A 20,265-nucleotide genomic window follows, 5' to 3' on the forward strand; every position below is an offset into this window, starting at 1 on the left:
CCTCCTGGAGTTTTTACCTCGCTCTACTGTAACAATTGTAATATTTCAATGTACTTATTTCATTGTTTCTTAACCCCCTAGTGCAATAGCTGTATGAATAATAAGTGCTTGAAATCTCTCTTGGCATATACCGGATAATTAATGAATATAAGTTAAAGAACAAATGAATTATTCTAAAGCATAAAGTAGATAAAAACTAATCGGGCTGGAATATTACTTCTTATTTTCTGTCATCTTTCAATATTACATCATCTGCCCCGAGCCAAGTGCCTATGTTTTCCAAATTCTAGGTGTGAATAATTTTATATAGTATTGTATTGTTTGTGATTTATGAGATTTTAAGTTTTTCATTGGAGGGTGTAAGAAGCATAATTATGGATTTATTGTCCAGTAAAGAACAGACAAAAAGACAAAACACATAGAGCACTACTTATGGGTACTTAGAAACTCTTTTTTTTTTTTTTTTTTTTTTTTTTTGTAGCTGGGATTACAAGCACCTGCCACCATACCCGGCTAATTTTTGTATTTTTAGTGGAGACAGGGTTTCACCATTTTGGTCAGGCTGGCCTCGAACTCTGGCCTCAAGTGATCTGCCCGCCTCAGCCTCCCTAAGTGCTGGGATTACAGGCATGAGGCACAGCACCTGGTCAGAAATTATTTCTAAAGATACTTTGAGCATAAAGGGAGATAATTCATGTTTAATCACATGTAGACACGTTATGTAATGCTTTTTTTTTTTTTTTTTTTTTTTTTTGAGACTGAGTCTTGCTCTATTGCCCAGGCTGGAGGGCAGTGGCGTGATCTTAGCTCACTGCAACTTTGATTCCCGGGTTCAAGCGATTCTCGTGCCTCAGCCTCCCAAGTAGCTGGGATTACAGGCGCCCGCAACCACGCCTGGCTAATTTTTCTATTTTTAGTAGAGACGGGGTTTCACCATGTTGGCCAGGCTGGTCTCCAACTCCTGACCTCAAGTGATCTGCCCACCTCAGCCTCCCAAAGTACTGGGATTACAGGCATGAGCCACTGTGTCCATCCCATGTAATGCATATTAACAATGGTAATGTGGGATTATGAAAGTGCGCAGAAATTTGTTTCATGGAAAGGTATTTAGTTATATATTTTTTTGCTTTTAAAATGGGTATTTCAGTGCAAAACTCTGACAGAAATAGGCAAATCAGTGACTAGTTCACAACTCCCTAGATTTAAAAGGGAGCTCCCTGCTCGAAATACAGGTCAGCCTCAGGACTCAGCATTGCCTTAATGAAGGCAGCCTGTCTGTGGTGTGCAATTTGAGATGTCTGGGTGCTACAAAACTGGCTGAAAGCAGAAGTGATTCTTTCTGAATAAACAATGTAGTTTGCTCATATGTATCACAGAAACACGATGTTATTACTTGTGTTTCCACAGTGATTTGTTGGTTTTCCAGTGCAAGAGTGATCCCTCCTTCATTTTTACCAAAAAGAGGTAAGAGAAATAAAGATGGCTTCTGCTTTGTAGACAAACAGTATTGATTGTTCAATAATCCAGTAAAGATGAGTAAGTATTAGATGGAAATCATAATAACTCCATGATGATCTCTGGGAACAAAAATCAATAAAAAGGGAATGGTTTTATAAGAGACATACAACATTATTATTCTAATACCTCAGGTCATAAGGCTGAGATATTTGAGTGTGACATGACATATTAGCTAAAATGACTACGAAACTATGGCAGCCAAAATGATCACAAATCATTTCTGATAGAGCATTTCTCATCCTCTCCTTGTCCCTTCCCACTCACACACAATAATTAGCTCCAGCTACATTTCCTCTCCATTCTTCCATTTGTTACAATTCCTGAACTTTGTTTTCAACTCTGGGCTTTTAAGCTTTCTGTTCTTCTGCCTTGGACCACTCTTCAACCAGGTCTTTCAATAACCCATTCTTCCTCATCAGTCAGGTTTCTGCTCAAAACCCTTTTCCCGTGAGAGAAGCACTTGTTAAACCACTATGTCTAAAAAAAACAATCTACAGTTTACCCTGTGCCAGTCAACATCGAGTCTCTGTTACCTTCTCTGCACCTGTTTCAAAACCTGTACTCTGTAATTGTTTCTATGTTTATTCTCTGTCTCTTACCTCAGTAGAACATGAGTTCTATTATCTATCATGTGTACTGTCTTCCCCAGATTCTAGAACTCCATGTGAAATATAATCAATGCAAAATAAATATTTGTTGAATGGACAGATGAACATCTTTTAATACCTATTTATTTTTAGAATATGTGACTGTCATTTTCCCCATCAGTTACAAACTTCTTCATGGTCAGGCTAGGCAATGTCCCCTCCCCTTGTCCCTCTTCCCCACAGAAAGCTGGGCAATCCAGCTCACTCCTTTAGATCCTCTCCATTTTTGATTCCTTGAACATGTATTAACTCTTTTTTTTTTCTGAGATGGAGTCTCACTCTGTTGCCCAGGCTGGAGTGCAGTGGCAGGATCTCGGCTCACTGCAAGCTCTGCCACCCAGGTTCACGCTATTCTCCTGCCTCAGCCTCCCAAGTAGCTGGGACTACAGGCACCCGCCACCAAGCCCAGCTAATTTTTGTATTTTTAGTAGAGGCGGGGTTTCACCATGTTAGCCAGGATGATCTCGACCTCGTGATCCACCCACCTTGGCCTCCCAAAGTGCTGAGATTACAGGCGTGAGCCACCGCACCCGGCCGTATTAACTTTTTGTGGGGGAAAAGCCTGCTATTTAGAAGTGTCTGTTGTTTTTGTTTATCAATCAGTAGGAAACCTGATTCTATCAGTATAATAAGACAGATGTAAGACACTATTTGTTTGTGTCTACTTCCTATGTGCCGTTCAAGGAACAAGGTTACTAGATAAAGGTAATCTTCCCAAGAACGTAAAAGAGGCTATATCAGGAAAAGATTCTTTGTTCTTTATCTGGGTATGACAACCGGGAGAAAGAAGAAAAGCAAGTAAGCGTTTTTCAGCCTTTGGGGAGGCATGGTATTCAATTGATTGGTTCTTATAATTTAGTTATTGTTTCATTAAGTATAGTAGACAAATTATCGTGGATTCAAAGCTAAAGACAGACAATACCTTTTATTCCATAAGGGAAAATCTAGTTATACCTTAAAGAGTCTATGTGAGTAATACTGTTATGAAATGTAGAAGAGGAGTATCAAATTACCTCAATAAAGTATTAGTAATAGACAGATGACATTTTAGGTCAGTAACATTTTTTCCCCATTTTTCTGGAGAATAATTATTTATTCGTTAGGTACCTTTGGTAACTATTAAAGTACTACTTTCTATTTCAATTTTATATTTGTTATATTCTCCATTCCTGTCTCATATAAAACGATTTTTAAAACAAAAATTTGTCATCTACTGCTTGAGTGTATTGGTGGGTTCAAGATTAAAACTTGGAGGCTACCTATGTATACCTGAGAACTCAACAGCTAAATTATGGCTTGCTAGAAAACTTGTTAGCATTTTAAACAATTTTCCCAAGTATAAATTCAGAGAAAATCAATTTACTTTCTCTTTTTTAATCTAAGGCTCAGGTTGTAATTTTGCAGTACCCAGTATCTCTCTGAAGTCTATGGTATATTATTCCACTTCTTTCCTAACTATTCATTTCATACCAATCCTTTGGAGTTGATCTTGAAAGAAAATTAATGGGCTCCTTATTCAGTATTGCAATGTTTCAGGTAGCAAATGCATGACAGCTACTTAACCAACAACCCCTGAGTAGCCAACCGGTGAGTATGGCATTAATGATTTTGGAGAAAGTTAACTAAGTGCATCTATCACTTTGTCATGTGTGGTAAAAGAATACATCAATCAAAGGTTAAGAGGGAACTGTCTTTGCTTCAGTCTGTGGGTACTACTGAAATCTGTTACAAAAATCAATAGAACGGGTATTGTAAGCTGCATTTATGCTGATTAAATAAAACAAATGGAAAAATAGAACGTAGGAGGCTGGTAATATAGCTCCTAGAATAAAGCAGAGGTCAGTTTCCTGATATAGGAACCATCCTTATGAGCTTGATATTCCTGAGAAGTATTTCCACTGTCAGTATCTTATAAAGGTTGAACCAGTAACCTTGTTTTCACAGGGCTATTTAACTGGATACCAGGAGAAGCAAATTGCTGATCCAGTCATGGATGTTTTACCCCATTATTTAGTTCCACTCTACATGGAATTTATTTGGAAGATTCTCAATGCACTTGCATTCAAACATAATGACCTAATGGCTCTCATTGCAGCAGTATTCCTCTTGTATTGTTATTTTCTTAACTTCAGATTTCCTCCATTTCTGCACTTTTTGCCCTCTGGAATTTCATTTGCAAGGGCAGATAAGGGGAAAAGAATGTAATAAGAGATGAGGAAAAAAATAAGCCCTTGCTGAATGATTGATATGAATGAAGGAACTGATGGAATAAATAACAAAAATAAGAAGATCCAGGACTACTCTCAGTCTCTGAAGCAGGTATGAAAATTGTAAGAACAAGGGAAGACTATAATTTTGGAATATAGCTGTGAGTTAATAAAAACTAATGATAAAGAAAATAAGTTACGTTTCTTCACAGAAGGACAAAACGATGATTCAGTTACAGGAGAACAAGAATTGAGGCCCACCTCCAAATAATTACCAAGTAAATACAAAATTCCAGGCCGGCATGGTGGCTCATGCCTGTAATCCCAGCACTTTGGGAGGCTGAGGCGGGTGGATCACCTGAGGTCAGGAGTGTTAAGACCAGCCTGGCCCAAATGACGAAACCCTGTCTTTACTAAAAATAAAAAAATTAGCAAGGCATGGTGGCACACACCTGTAATCCCAGCTACTCGGGTGGCTGAGGCATGAGAATCACTTGAACCCAGGAGGCAGAGGTTACAGTGAGCCAAGATAGCATCACTGCACTCCAGCCTGGGCAACAGAGCACAACTGTCTAAAAAATACTTGAAGATTTATATATATATAATATATATATATATATATATCTGAGAAAAAGTGATAGGTATTCCCTCACGCACACCTAATAAAGTGCATATCAATACAACATTTCTGGAAAACAATTTTGTAAGATTTATAAAAAGTCTTAAATTTCTTAATATCCTTTGACTCAAGAATTCTCATTCAAGAAATCTATCTGAAGTAAATATAGTGAAATTAAGGAAGAGAACAGGAAACACACTTAATCTTATTTATAATCATCAAAATGTTGAAACAAATTTGCAACAGTAGAGAAATCTTTTGATGAATTATGGTACATCCATTCAAATGTATTCTTGGAGAATAAGACATAGAAAATGATTCATTATTAAATGTTAGGTTAGTAAACACTGCACAAAATTCCATGTATATTATAATTACCATTTATATGTGTGTGCATGTCTGTATATTTGCTTAGTCATATTTATGAGATAGAAGCCTCTGGTTTTCATTTGTTAAAGGAATTCTGAAAAATAATTTCATTGTTGACTGAAATGGAAATTATTAGAGAAAGCATACTGTGATGCTGTGAAAAGAGGTTTGGAACTTCAACAAACTAAATTTAATTTGTTTCTCTTCATGGCAGAAATACTTAGGACTTATTGAATTTTCTATGTGTGTTCCCTCCCTTTTGGTTAGGTGGGAGCCCTGGCGGTAGCTATGGATCCAGTTCAAAGGAATATGAAAGGCACTGCTTTCCCATCAAAAAGGTAAGCGCGTGTGTGTGTGTCTGCCATCTTCCTCTGCCAATGTGTCCTTGGAGGCTGTGTGTTCCAGGTAGTATCATCATAAGATGGGAGGGTAGTCCAAAATACACTGGGCTGGGACATAAGTGAGAATTAAACTTGCTGTTTTAAGCCAGCAAGATTTCAGGGATGTTCCATGCCTACGGCATATCCTACCCTATCCTGATTAGTACAGTGCACGTTACCCAATAGCTCTGTGAACTTGAGACAGTTATTTAATTTTTCTAAACCTCTATTCCCTCACTCGTATATTGAGCCATGAGGCTGCTGACATATCTCATAGGACTGCTTTCAGAAGGTAGTAAAAAAACATAGAAAATGATTGTACAATAGTTTTGGTTGAGTGTAAATTTCCTTCAGGCAAAATAATCAAATCTCATTTTTCTTACCTGCTTCTTACAGTATTTTACTCCTTCATACATATGACCCTTTAGAATAGAGACCAATCACTATATGTTCAATAATCTGTTAAAAATTTGGTCAGAATATTTAAAAATATATAAAATAAAGCCTCAGATTTGGGAGCAGGTTAATATAAGGAAAAAAAGAAAAGGAAGACAAAGAGATAAAGATAGAAGTAAAACCTGTGTGATCTCTAAAAGTAGAGTTTCGTCACCCACGTAATAAAATAAAAGATAAAATCTCACATTGTTTCAAGATTCGCTTAAAAATAACCATTACATATTTAAAATGAGTTAGAGCCATGCTTTTGTATTTGTCAGAATTATTAAATAAATCAACTCATAACATGCTATGTATAGAACATAACATAGAAAGCTTTTTTAAAAATTTCAAGAAAAAAGTGTATGTGGAGGGTGGGGTAGTAGCAGTGGGAATTAGCAAATTTACAGAAAACAAGAAAGAGAAGAAAAATAACAAATAGCAACCACCACTGTAGCCACAGAAGTCATTACCACACTCTTGCATGCTGGCCCAAATCGTTTTAATAGTAGAGTTTTCTCTGCGGTTATAAGCTCCATTAACAGAAGCTACGATATAACTTTGAAACTATCTGTATTACCTTCAGTAAGTTATTTTCTTCCCCTGAACCCCACTACATAAAGCAGCAAACCCCTGGTTGGTTAAGCAAGCACTAAAATTTTGGAAATGTAATAAACGCATCTGTAAGATTTCCAAGATTCCAACAATAATCCCAAAGGGAAAATATACGGAGCCAATCATTTTGGTACTGCATCACAAGGCACTGAATAAGAAAGTCAGTAAAAGCATCCGAGCACAGAGAAGCAAGCTGTAGTCAATATCAGATTTTGAAGTGGATTGTCAGATAAAAAATCAGCTGGATTTACTGAAATTTACTTCCTAATATCTGGGGTTTAGATCGCATGGAATTCAGCGCATACCTCCAGTCTTATTTAAATTTCTTTTTCCTTTATCCTCTCTTTAACCTTCTTCATCCACTATAATAAGCTATTGGTATTATAGCCATTTCAAGAAAAATAGTCCAGTCTGAGTTATAATTGGTCACTTCATATCAAAAACTTATTGTAGAAATGAAATTCAGTATCACCCAATTCATACAGTGACATCTAGTCAGGCTTAAATCAAATCACTTATTTGACAGGGGAAAAAAGAAGAAAGAATAACCACAAGTTACTTATTGTGTTTGCTGTTGACTTTATATTCCTCCACAATTCTCATCTGAAAATTACAAAGCTTCTCAATATATATCCATAAATATTGGCTAGTTAAGCCCTGTTATGTATAGAAAGTACTGCTATCTGAATCAGAGAGCCCAGCCCTTCCACCAGCATAGGACAGTGATAGGTCACAGCCATTGGAAGAAGATAGGCCTTTACATTGAAGCTTTGCTTTGATCCCTTAAGCAAATCCCTTAGCAGTTGTGAAATGGGGATGATTTTGCCTTTGGCTCCTGTGAGGCACATCTCATGAGACACAGTTAATACAAATAACCTAGAATAATTATTATCAGGAGATGTGAAACCTTTTCTCTTAGTCATTTTTCTGTAGAGGGTAGCTTTTCCTGCCCCTCAAATTTCCATGTTACTTCAGATCTTCAGTTTGTAAATTAGAGATCTAATTCAAGTAGAAACACGTTTCTTTTTATTCCTTCAGGTGTTCCAATATTTATTCAAAACTCATGAATGAAAACAAAAATATTCTGGACGTGCAAACATGTAAAAATATGTACAGTACCTCCCCACAAGGAGTTTATACTCTTATGAGGTGACAAGCCAAAACCACAGAGAACAGCTAAGAAAGTAACATAAAATAAGTCCATTCTGAAGGAACAACTAAGGGGAATCCTAAGGAGCTGGAATCAGCTGTGAAGAGCATCTTTCTGGGGAAAGTCAATCTCGAGAGCTTAGGAAAGTGATAGAAGAGAAAATGCATGTGTCTCTCTTGAGGAGCAATTCTTTGCATAGCTGTACTGCATTTCTTTTTTCTATAAATTAGGGAGTAGGAATAGTTAATTTTACCCATCTCTGGGACTTCTCTAGGTACAAAGAAAAAATATTGTGTTGCACTCCAAATACCTCCAATTGCCCCCTACCCCATGAATTAAAATACTAAACATTAAAGCAGAAATTAAATGTGAAGAGTATAAAGTATACTCTTGTATACTCTTTCAAAAATCTCAGAACTGTCTAATAGGAAAAGTTAGAACAAAAAATATGGCTGCAGATGAGAGGCTTAAAAATAAAAAAGCTGAGAAAACAGCCAGAAAATAGACAAAATGTGTTCACAAAAAATTGAGCCATAAATAATGAGATGACATACAACAAGGTGTCAAAGGAAAAATGCAGAAACAACATAACTTGAATATTTTAAAACTACAGTGAAATCTTTGGAAAATTTAACCAACAGGAAAACATTCCTGGAAATTAGCATTTCTGAATCTGAAAACCTTGAGCCATGGTTAGGCGCTCCATAGAAAAAAGTTACTGTGGTTATGCAGGTTTGAGAATTTGTGCTTTCTTGAGTGAAGCACTTTCAGAACCTTTAGTCAGTCAATATGCGTTATTGTAAATCTCCCAAAGGTTAAGAGTAGCCTAAAGAGTTTCCAAAATTATTTGACCAAAGAATTCTAGACCCAAAGAAAATATTTAAAAACATCTTGAGGAACAGTAAGATCCTTTGGAATATAGTTTGGGAAGTACACCACTTAACACATGTGCAGTCAAAGTCTGTCAATATAGCAAATCTATGTTGAGTGTGTTAAACTGGTGGAAAGAATTCCTTAATTTGCTCACTGTCAATCACATAACAGAATTGTTCTGTGTCCAGATAATTTACTCTACCTGTGTTTTCTTTGTAAAAAAAATAATATAGTTGAACTGTCCCTTAGCCCCTACCTACATTTCCAGGTTCAGGACAACCCAATGTATTAAGCAACACTGTGACAAGTGCACTTAAGGATAAATATTTGGCCATTCTCTGCTAATGTTATTGTAGTCATGATATTAAATTGGCATACTGGTGGGGCAATGGGATGAACAGCACAGGCTCAATTATAGAACTTGAGAGGTATAAGTCACCTTAGAGATGTTCTAGTCAAACTCTCATTTTATAAATGTATTGAATACAAGTGGTAAAATGACTTTTCCAAGGTCTCATGGTCAACTGATGGAAATCATTTTCCCCAGTCCAGTCTAGTCCATGATGCCTTAAGCAAAAACAAACAAAAACTCCTTAGTTTTTTGTTTTGTTTTTTTTTTTAAAAAAGGAAATAAATACATCTGTTTGACATTTTTTTTTTCTTGAGACAGAGTCTCACTCTGTTGCCCAGGCTGGAGTACAGTGGTATGATTTTGGTTCACTGCAATTTCCATCTCCCATGTTCAAGCGATTCTCCTGCCTCAGCCTCCCGAGTAGCTGGGACTACAGACACACGTCACCAAGGCCTGCTAATTTTTTTTGTATTTTTAGTAGAGATAGGCTTTCGCCATGTTGGTCAGGCCGGTCTCAAACTCCTGAGCTCAGGTGATCCTTCCGCCTCAGCCTCCCAAAATGCTGAGATTACAGTTGTGAGCCACCGTACCTGGCCAACTTTATTTTTAAACTAGTCTTTAATAAGCCTAAAGAAAAAAAAATATGAATAGATTGTGATTAATTCTGTATTTGCTCACCTGTTACCCCCAAAAGCATGCCCAATGTGTAGCATATTATTTTATACCCAATGGGTTCTCACTAAATGTTAATTAAATGACTGTGACATGTGAATTCGGAGACTACACAATGAATAAAGTGATTGTTTACTTTATGAAATGATTCTTCCCATTAACATAATCCCTTTTATGGTCACCTCACCTGCTGTGCTGCAAAAAGCAGAAACCATATGCTGAGTGCTAATCTTTGGGGCCACAGCAAGGCCAAAGCAACATTTCCTCTGGCAGCTGCATTAAATCCCCTATGCCAGACTTCTTATAAATTCTGACCACTGAATGTGTAAAAGAGTCACTCACACTTGAGTCTGAAAGAATGCAGTTGATGAGAATATTTGTACTCTTCCTAGGCCAATGATGGAGAGCAGAGAGAGAACTCTTTTTCATAAAAAGCTAGAAAGGGACTAGATTTTCAGCATATGCTATGAGTACATGAGCTTGACAAATAAAGTTTTGGTGTTTTGCTTTGTTTAGCTGCTAAATTTAGTGTTATAAAACTGTCTTCAATGTTTGAAAGCTGAGGATTGGATCTATGTCATCTGAATATTGTTCAACACTTAACTACTTTTTGAGTTAAACAGAAAATGCATTTTTCCCATTGGATACATTTTTAAATGGATTTTTTGTTCAAATGTTTTAGAAATATTCATCCACATATTGAAATTTCTTCCATCACTTTACATCAAGAAGATTGAAAGCCCAAGTAAATGACATGACAATGAAAATGGAAATCTGGTTAGTAATTTAAACTTAGCATGTCTGAGTATAATGTGATTACATCCACTCTTTTGATGCTATAGTTATTAAAAGATTGGCACAACAAAACTGGAAACTTTTATTCACTGAACAACTTTTTTTGTGTAAGTTCTGTATGTAGTATTCTGCTATGAATTCTTCTATTGCATGATACAAGCATGGAATGTGTTTCCTCCTCTCAGAACACTGATACAGGTTATTATATATGTGATTATGTAGTATGAAGTGATATAAAGGTGACATGCACATGAATAAGAGAAAGTAAAAATTATGAAAGAATCACATGGTAATACACATTGCTATAGAGCAGAGATTCTTCAAGAAGTTTTCACTAGAATGTGCCTGGAAGCATGAATAACAACTCAACTGATAGAGCAAACGAGAGAGCAGGACACTGCAGTTAGGAGTATTACAGTAAGAAAGGGAGAATAATAAAAATTATATTTACACACAAAAATCAATGAATATATGTACCACATTAATAAAGGGCTAAAATTATATTATCACATCAAAAGATTCATAAAAAAATTTGACAAAAGTCTAAAACGTGATAAAAAATTCAGCAAAATAAAAGTAAAAGGAACTTCTTTGATCTGATCCAAGGCATCTAGAAAAATGTGTACTTAACATCATTCTGAACAGTCAAAGACTGAATATCTGACATCAAAAGTAAAACAACAAGGTCTACCTTGGTCTCCTGTATTCAATATTGTACTTGTGGTTCCAGCTAGGGAAATTAGGCAAGAAAATGAAATAAGAAGCATCCCAATTGGGAAGGAAGAAGTTAAACTATTTCTCTATATACAATTGTCATAGTCTTGTATGTAGACAATCCCAAGAAATCTTCTAAAAAATATAACTAATAAACAAGTTCAGCGTGATTCAAAGACACCAGATCAATATAAAAAAAAATCAATTGTATTTTTATACACTGAAAATGAAAACAATTCCAACCTTAATAGTATCAAGGCCAGGCACAGTGGCTCACACCTCTAATCCCAGCACTTTGGGAGGCTGAGGCAGGAGAACTGATTGAGCCCAGGAGTCTGAGGCCAGCCTGGAGAATATAATGAGACTTCACCTCTCCAAAAAAAAAAAAAAAAAAAAAAACTAGCCAAGTGTTGTGGCATGTGCCTGTAGTCCCAGCTACTTGGGAAGCTGAAGTGGGAGGATCACTTGAGCCCAGGAGGCAGACAGACACTACAGTAAGCTGAGATTGCACCACTGCACTCCAGCCTGGGTAACAGAGCGAGATCCTTTCTCAAAAATAAAATAGTATCAAAATAATAAAATACTTAGGAATATTTTTAAATGCAAGACATGTACACTTAAAGTTACAATGATGTACAAAACATCATTGAAAGAAAATTTTTAAAGCTTAATAGAAAGGAATCCCATGATCATGGACTTATTAAGATGATAATACTTTATAAATTGATCTATAGATTCAACACAACGCCTATCGGAATCCCAACTGATCTTTTTTTTTGAGGGGGTGGGGGCAGAAATTGCCAACCTGGTCCTAAAATTATTGAGAAAATGCAAGAGGCTCAGAATAGCTAAAAGGAAATAATCATGAAAAAGAACAGAGTAGTGGACTCACACTTCATAATTTAAAAAGTTATTGCAAAGCTACCTTAATCAAGACAGTTTTTTACTGACATAAAAATAGACATACAAATCAATGGAATACAATTAAGAATCCAGAAATAAACCCTAACATTTATGTGATCAATTGATCTTTGACAGGGGCCAGGATAATTCAATGAACAGCCTTTTCAACAAATAGTGCTGAGACAACTAAATGTTTACCTGAAAAAAATAAATAAATAAAAAATAACATTCAACCCCCTTCCAGCATGCACAAAAAATTAACTCAAAATGTATCAAAGAGTTAAATGTAAGAGCCAAACATAAAATTCTTTCAATACACACAGAATTAAATATTTGAGACCTTGGGTTAAGCAAAGATTTCTTAGCACAAACAATCAAAGAGAAGATTTATAATTTGTGTTTAATCAAAATTGAAGACATTTGTGTTTCAAAGACATCATCCAGAAAGTGAAAAGGGCCAGGCATGATGGCTCACGTCTATAATCCCCACACTTTGGGAGGCCATGGCAGGAGAATCACTTGAAGCCAGGAGTATCGAGACAAACCTAAGCCTAAGCAATACAGCAAGACCCCTTCTTCAAAAACATGAAAATTAGCCAGGCATGATGGCACACACCTGTATTCCCAGTTACTTGGATGGCTGAAGTGGGAGGATCCCTTGAGCCCAGAAGTTCAAGGCTGTTCTGAACTATGATTGTACCACTGCACTCCAGCCTCGGGGGCAACACAGCAAGACCCCATTTCTTTAAAAAAAAAAAAAAAAGAAAGAAAGAAAAGAAAAGAAAGTGAAGACAACCCTCAGACTGGCAGAAAATATTTTCAGGTCATATAGCTGATAAGGGACTTGCATTCAGAATTTATAAAGAATTATTAAAACTCAATAATTATAAATAACCAGTTACAAATGACCAAAGGATCTGAATAAACATTTCTCCAAGTAAGATATATGAATGGTTAATCTTGTTAAATGATCCTCAACACCACTGGTCATTAGGAAAATGTAAAGAACACAATGTGATACCACTTTACATTTGCAAGAATATCTATAATCAACAAGACAAATAGAGTCTAAATACCAGTAAACATGTAGTGAAATTGGAACCTTCATACATCCCTAGTTAGAATGTCAGATGATGTAGCCCCTTTGGAAAACAGTGTGGCTGTTCATCAAAATGTTAAATATAATTATCATGTGATGCAGCAATTCTAATCCTAGGTACGTACCCAAGAGAAATGAAAACATGTGGGCATCCAAACCTGCCTATGAATGTTCAAAGCAGCATTACACATAGCCAGTAGCAGAAACAACCTAAATGCTCATCGGCTGCTGAATTGGTAAACAGAGTGTGACATAGCCATACAATAGAAAACAATTGAACCATAAACAAGAATGAAATGCTAACACATGGCATAACTCCAATAAACCTTACAAGCATTACGCTAGGTAAAAGTAGTTAGTCACGAAGGTCAAATAAAGTATTACACCACTTATATGAAATGCTCAGAATAAGCAAATCTGTAGATATAAAGTAGATTTGTGTTTGCCTACAACTAGAGGGAGGGAGGAAGGAGTGAAGGAAGAGATGGAGAGTGATTAATAATGGGTATAATGTTTCTCTTTGGAGTGTGATAAAATTTTCTAAAATTAGAAAATATAGAACATATTTTAGGATAGAGGGGGTTGCAAACTCCTGTGAATATTCTAAAAACTAATGAGTGATATACCTTAAATGGGTAAACTTTCTGGTACATAAATTATATCTCAATAAAGGGTTAAAGGAGAGGATTAAATGTAAAACTCATTTTTATCAATTGCTAATGTGTGATCTTGAGTCACAAACTCTCTGATCCACAATTTCCTCATACAATGAAAAACAACCATGTTACAGAGCTATTGAGAGAATTTTAAAAAGACATAGAATGTATATAAAAACTTAAACCATAAAAGTAGGAATACAGGGCATTGTCCTCTATGTAATCCACTATAGCTGGAAGATAAATGGCATTAAAGACATGATTCCACAATCATTTATTGATTCCTCATTATGTGCCAGGCACTCTGCCAGTCCTGAACAAAAGCAAATGGCAAGGAAAATAGACATACTTCCTGCCTTCACAGAGCTTAAAATGTAATGGCTGACATTATTCAAATAATTATACAAATATGAGATATGATTAATGCTTCAAAGGAAAAGTCCAAAGCAAGGCCATGAGGAAGTATTTAATATAGGGGAATGATTTGGTTTGGGGGCTGTTGGAGCAGGATGTGATTTGAGGAGTGTTATGGAAGACCATCCTGTGGAAATGTTTAAATTGAGATCCAAAGCGTGAATAAGTGTTAACCAGGAAAAGAGGGGAGACAGAGAGTGTGCTAGATGCAAGTCCTGGGACGGGAGAAAGCATGGAAGTGTTAAGGACTCAAAGGAAGTAAGGGAGGGAGTGAGTGGTAGAGGTCAGTCTGGAGAGACTCCAGATTGTGCAGTGCCTACAGGTAATTAAGAGTTTAGTTTTTAATCTAAGAATAATTGGAAGCTAATGAGGGCTATTATGCAAGGGAATGACATGATCAGATTTGGTCTTTTGAGGGTCTCCAAAATATAAAGGCAGGATAGGAGGCAATGATCCAGTAAAAGAAACTGAAAAGAAAGAGTTAAGAAGAAGAAAAATGGCCAGGAGAATTTGGTGTAATGGAAATGAAAAATAGTATTGAGTAATGGGAATGGTTTCAATATTATTGGTTGCTACTGGGAGCATCAAATACACCCAGTAAATTTAAGAAAATGGAAATCATAGTTGATCCTGGCAAGTGCTATTTCTGTGAATTTGCTGGGTTAAAAATCAGAATGGAATGAATTGAAGAAATGAGAAATGAGGACAGTTTATACAGTATAGACGACTGCTCAGGTTGTACAGGAGGAGAGATAAAGAAGTACGCACAAAGGAATTGTTTGTGCGATCTTTTTGTTTGTTTGTTTTTTGAGACAGTCTCACTCCGTCACCCAGGCTGCAGTGCAGTGGCGCAATCTCAGCTCACTGCAAGCTCTGCCTCCTGGGTTCATGCCATTCTCCTGCCTCAGCCTCCCTAGTAGCTGGGACTACGGGCGCCCGCCACCATGGCCAGCTAATTTTTTGTGTGTATTTTTAGTAGAGACAGGGTTTCACCATGTTAGCCAGGATGGTCTCGATCTCCTGGTCTTGTGATCCACCTGCCTCGGCCTCCCAAAGTGCTGGGATTACGGGTGTGAGCCACCGTGCCCGGCCTGTGCGATCTTAAGACAGAAGACACTTGAGCATACATAAATGGTAATAAAAAAGATAACAGAGAAGTAGGTAGAGATGGAGGATAAACAATAACCCTTCAAGTGTATGGTTTCTGAGATGGGCAGAAATAAACAGGAGATAAGAGAGAGAATCAGAACAGATACAAATATGTGTGGTTTGGCATCCAGATTTTTAGTAATTCCATGTATAAAAGCTTCTATTTAATTTTGTAAAAGAAAGGTAACATCACATGGTAAGAATGAAGGTAGAGGTGACAGGGTTAGATATTTGTGGAGAATCAAATAGAATTAACACAGTTATAGGGCAACATAATAAACATTCCTAGGGATGCTGAGGGCATATTAGCACGTAGTGGCTCTTAATTCGTAGTGGTGTAAGTTTTTCCTAATAGTGTATTTCTTCAGCACTGCTTACCTGCTCAGATACAGGCAAAGTGACATCCTTTGGAGTTGTGTAAGATGGAAGTGATGAAAATATTGAGTAGCAAGGGAATTTAGATTTCTGTTAGGAGAGACATATAAATGAAGAGCCATAGGTTCAAAACTGAAAGGTCAGCAGGGTGGAGATGGGAAGAACCAACGTGGAGAAATAAGAGAGGGTTATCAGTGGTTAAGATGATGTAGAAGACTTATTATATCTGGATAACTTATGCAAGCTATAGGGGTAGGAGACAGTAATCAGAGAATGGGGAAAACCATTTACAGTCACAAAAAGCAATCAATTCCGTGGCTTAAAGTCATAAAATATCACTCCCCAATTTTTTTTTTTTTTTTTGGAGACAGAGTCTCACTCTGTCACCCAGGCTGGAGTGCAGTGGCGTGATGACGTGATCTCAGCTCACTGCAACCTCCGCCTCCCGGGTTCAAGTGATTCTTCTGCCTCAGCCTCCCAAGTAGCTGGGACTACAGGTGCGTACCACCACACCCAGCTAATTTTTGTGTTTTTAGTAGAGATGGGGTTTGCCATGTTGGTCAGGCTGGTCTCGAACTCCTGACCTCAGGTGATCCACCCGCCTCAGCCTCCCAAAGTGCTGGGATTACAGGTGTGAGCACCCGGCCCACTCTCCTATTTTTAAACCATGCTCTCTCCCTCCTTGCCATTTTTGTATTTTCTTCCAGTTTCTAAAAATTAGCTCTCTTGCCCAGGTAGAGCTGCTACTAATGGGAAGAAACAGAAATTACAGAATGGTAACTCAGAGAAGGAGATATAACTGCAATGAGAGCCAGGGAAACCTAATTCATAGCAACTTGGAAGCAGATGTGCTGATATCACTTCACGTTTGTCTTTATATTTCTTAGCTTGCCATAAGTGTGGTCAACTGATAATATAGGTCTTATGGGCTAAATCTTAATAGGCTGAATCATACAAGCTGAATGATAAAATCAAATCATCATTCACTGAAGATTGCCAAAAAAATCAGCAATATAACTGTAGTGATAGAAACTATCATTTATTGAGAACCTTAAGTGGTCCAATCATTTTTATAACTTTATGTAATTCATCTAGTTTAATACAATACTTGTAATAGGTAGATGTTATCCTTCCTAGTTTACACCAAGGAAGCCAAAAGCCAAAAAGTTAAGTAATTTGTCCAGATTACTCAACTACTGGCCAAACAAGTCTTTAAGTGCAGTTCTGTTACTCCAAACCCTGACTTCTTTTCACTCTGCCAAACTATAAGACACAGAACATGGTATAACATAGGCATCTTTATATTTGTGTGTGAATATAAGTTTATGTAAATATTCCCCCCGTGGTAAACCTAATAGATAAGTAAACTAATTGATTTTTATTATTTTGTTAATGTGTGAAAACTCAGAAGCACAAATAAGTTGCAACGGTATTAAATGATATTTCACTGTAATTCTCCTGGGAAAAGAGACAGTTGAATTGAAAAGTTTTTATCACATATATGCAATGGCTGGATTCTTAAAATAGTATAAGTAAAATCTCTGTATAGTAATGTACCATTACAGATTTGAGGAAGAGAAGTAAACAGAATACAAAGATTTGGCCAGAGATGTGCAGTCCAAGAATAAAAAATAATGCTGCAAAACCTACTGAATACATTTTACTTGTAAGAAAATGAATGTATGAACAGCCTTTGTTCTAAATTTGTAATTATGTCATGCCACACATTTTCTTAAATGCTCTCCATATTTGTTCAATTTTTAAAATGTTCTCTTCTAAGAATTGCTTGAGGGAGAAATAGCTAATAATGGCAATAAAAAAAGAGATTCCTTGTGACATTGCAGTTTATATTGCATGTTTTACAAAGTCAGCTATAAAATTTTAAGACGCCACCCTAAAATTTGAAAACTGTAGGCCTCACACCAGCTCCTGAAAAACCCCAAGGTTGATTTTTCAGGTAGGGACAGACAAGACCTTCCTTACATTAGGTCATGCCAATAAAAGCCTAAACCCTGGCCCCCTAAAGGTAGATTTTGAGCAATATCAGTAGGACTACATTGGCTAATCTTCCTTATTTTGAGACTGCAACTGGGAGCAGTGATTTCTAATATAGTGAGAACTACAAACACTTAGAGGTTTTTAAAGCAATGTCAGCGCCTTAAATTATACTCAGGAACAAGTAGTGGCCAATGCAGTCTGGCTTGCTATGTATTGTGTGATGTAATTATCCATCTAAACCTTATACTGTACACTAGAGAACAGCAAACCAAATTATTAACTCTTCCAAAGAAGTGAAAGGGAAGTGCAATGAGACAGCTGAGTTCAATCAGCCTCAAACACTTAAAAAAAAAAAGTAACTTTAAAAAAATCATCAGTTGATAGGGCATTGATTGAAAAACAGTGCAATTAATTACTTAATCAACATTTTAGGCTATGATACATATGTTTTTCTCTAGCAAATTCAAATATTTGAATAGGGTAGTTCAGCAATAAACCGAGCTGTTTCTCTGCACTCCTGATATGCTCCCTTTCCTATATATATAGTGCTGCTTAATATTATTTTTAATCAATGCAAAAGGAAGTCAAAAATGCCACTTTGTAATAAAAACTCTCAGGAAACTAGGACTAGAAGGGAATTTCCTTTTTTAATTTTTTAAAAATTCCCTTCGCTTTTGCAGTACAAGTGTTTTTTGGCTACATGGATGAATTGTATGTATGGTGAAATTTGAGATTTTATTGCACCCATCACCCAAGTAGAGTACACTGTATCCAATATGTAATTTTTTATCCCTCAACTCTCTGCCACCTTCCCACTTCTCAGTCTCCAAAGTCCACTGTACCATTCTGCCTACCCTTGAATATCCAGAGCTGAGATCCCACTTATAAGTGAGAACATATGGTATTTGGTTTTCCATTTCTGAGTTACTTCACTTAGAATAATTGCCTCCAGCTCCATTGAAGTTGCTGCAAAAGAAATTATTTTGTTCTCTTTTATAGCTGAGTAGTATTCCATGGTGTATATATACCATATTTTCTTTATCCACTCATTGGTCGATGGGCACTTAGGTTGGTTCTATATATTTGCAATTGCAAATTGTGCTGTGATAAACATACTTGTGCAAGTGTCTTTTAGATATAATAATTTCTTTTCCTTTGGGTATATAACCAGCAGTGAGATTGCTGGATGGAATGGTAGATCTACTTTTAGTTCTTTAAGAAATATCTAGCCAGGCGCAGTGGCTCATGCCTGTAATCCCAACACTTTGGGAGGCCGAGGCGGATGGATCACAAGGTCAGGAGTTTGAGAACAGCCTGGCCAACGTGGTAAAACCCCGTCTTTATTAAAAATACAAAAATTAGCCGGGCACTGTGGTGGTCACCTGTAATCCCAGCTACTCAGGAGGCTGAGGCAGGAGAATCACTTGAACTCGGGAGGCCGAGTTTGCAGTGAGCTGAGATCATGCCACTGCACTCTAGCCTGCATTACAGAGCAAGACTCCATCTCCAAAAAAATAAAATAAAGTAAAAAAGAAATATCCATACTGTTTTCCATAGAGGTTGTACTAATTTACATTCTCACCAGCAGTGTATAAACAGTCCCTTAAACACATCCATGCCAACATCTATTGTTTTTTTACATTTTAATAATGGCCATTCTTGCAGGGGTAAAGTAGTATCTCTTTGTTGTTTGCATTTCCATGATGATTAATAATGTTGAGCATTTTTCATATGTTTCTTGGTCATTTGTAAATCTTCTTTTAAGAAATATCTGTTCATGTCATTTGCCCACTGTTGGATGGGGTTATTTATTTTTTTCTTGCTGATTTTTTTGAGTTCATTGTAGATTCTGGATATTAGTCCTCTGACGGATGCATAGTTCACAAATATTTTCTTCTATTCTGTGGCTTGTCTGTCCTCTGATCTTGTCTGTCCTCTTATCTTTTGTGGTACAGAAGCTGTTTAGTTTAATGATGTCCTATTTATTTTTATTTTTGTTGCATTTGCTTTTTGGGTCTTAGCCATAAATTATTTGCCTGGGCCAATATCCAGAGAGTTTTTTCTAGGTTATCTTTTAGAATTTTTATAGTTTCAGATGTTAGATTTCAGCCTTTGATCCAGCTTGAGTTGACTTTTGTATAAGGTGAGAGATAGGGATCCAGTTTCATTCTTCTACATGTGGGTATGCAATTTTCCCCATACCATTAATAGGTTTAATAGGGTGAAGAAGGGAATTTTCTTAACCTGATACAGTATGTCAAAAGAAAACACGTTTTAACCCATATATGTAATCATAAAAGTCAATATTTTCCCATAAAATTACAA

General features: G+C 36.6%; 1 long non-coding RNA gene across 5 annotated transcripts in view; it reads left to right on the forward strand.

Annotated features, from left to right (window-relative positions):
• Nucleotides 1-20,265, forward strand: part of LOC104004936 (uncharacterized) — a 171,214-nt gene that overhangs the window by 133,021 nt on the left and 17,928 nt on the right. For 4 of the 5 annotated variants that reach the window (XR_010149155.1, XR_010149154.1, XR_001715703.4 and 1 more), the window contains 4 exons: nt 1,408-1,464; nt 4,298-4,484; nt 5,628-5,698; nt 10,520-10,614. This is a non-coding gene — a long non-coding RNA (uncharacterized LOC104004936). The remainder of the gene's footprint in view (nt 1-1,407; nt 1,465-4,297; nt 4,485-5,627; nt 5,699-10,519; nt 10,615-20,265) is intronic. The other variant, XR_010149156.1, reaches the window with a different exon arrangement.

The sequence above is a fragment of the Pan troglodytes genome, chromosome 12, assembly GCF_028858775.2.
Source record: "Pan troglodytes isolate AG18354 chromosome 12, NHGRI_mPanTro3-v2.0_pri, whole genome shotgun sequence".
Lineage (NCBI taxonomy): Eukaryota > Metazoa > Chordata > Mammalia > Primates > Hominidae > Pan > Pan troglodytes.